Raw genomic sequence first — 1,456 nt, forward strand, 5'->3', positions numbered from 1 at the left:
ATTAAGAAACTCATAACTGCATTAATGCACTTGAGGGTGAGCGTAAACCATATGAGGGGCAAACATTTATATTTGAGTCAGCTACCACTTTAAATGCCCCACCAACAAAAATAAATGTTTGGATTGCATTTCTTAACCCCTAATGTCGCTAGTTAACACACTCAATGCATTTTTTCCCTACACGTTCCAAAATTTCTAAAATATCAACCATTTGGTAGAGGAAGATATGTCGGTTTATGGGAAAAGTATCAGACTTAATACATATACTATGAAAATCAGAAAATATGAAGTGTAAGACCAATTTATTTAATAAAAGATTCATCAAAATAAAACATTTTTGGATACTAAATCATCTTTATTTTTTAAAGTATGCCATCAAATATTTCAGATTCTCATTTAACATTTCTTGTTTTTTTTTACACTGTAAAACCCAACAGTCAACTTTATCAAATGAAACGAGTGTAATTCAATTCACCTTTATTTGTATAGCGCTTATACAATGTAGATTGTGTCAAAGCAGCTTCACATAAAAGGTCACAGTAAATAGGAACAGTGTAGTTCAGTTTGTAGTGTTTAAGTTCAGTTCAGTTGAGCTCAGTTCAGTGTGGTTTAATAATCACTACTGAGAGTCCAAATACTGAAGAGCAAATCCAACGATGTGCAGCTCTATAGATCCTGAACCATGCAAGCCAGTGGCGACAGCGGAGAGGGAAAAAAAACTTCACTAATGGCGGAAGTGAAGAAAAAAAAACCTTGAGAGAAACCAGGCTCAGTTGGGCACGACCATTTTAATTTCTCCGCTGGCCAAACGTCTTGTGCAGAGCTGCAGTCTCAGTGGCGGAGGCTGGAAGCTGGCCTCAGCGAAGACTCGTCTGTCTCTGGAGCGTCACAGGAATCAGTCTCGTGTTCTCCACTCTTCCATGACCACCACAGTAGCTGCTCAGGATACGGCCTGGTCCAGGATTATGGAAACCTTGGGATCATCTCGTCGTTGGTCTTGGATCGAATCAGTGGCTCTGCATAGTCTGAGGGCCTCGGGAAGAGTATCCCCAGGTGGAAATGGAGAATAAAGAAAATAATTAGCGTAGCTGATGTTCACAGTGTATATCAACAAGATGCATAACCTGTGTGAAAGCCCCCTAAGTGGTGCACTAAGTGTATGCTTTACTGAACAGATAGGTCTTTAATCTAGTTTTGAACTGCGAGAGTGTGTCTGAGCCTCGGACATTATCAGGAAGGCTATTCCAGAGTTTAGGAGCCATAAATGAGAAGGCTCGACCTCCTTTACTCGACTTTGCTATTCTAGGTACTACCAGAAGCCCTAAGTTTTGAGTCAACTCAAATTTTACTGAAAGTTAATTCTACTCATTTGAAAAGAGTTTTGAACTCCGTGTTGAAGGTAATGAGTTAATCAAACACTGCATTACTTCAACTTAAAAAGAGTACGTTTTCAAAT

Source organism: Danio aesculapii, chromosome 24, assembly GCF_903798145.1.
Source record: "Danio aesculapii chromosome 24, fDanAes4.1, whole genome shotgun sequence".
NCBI classification, from domain to species: Eukaryota; Metazoa; Chordata; class Actinopteri; order Cypriniformes; family Danionidae; genus Danio; species Danio aesculapii.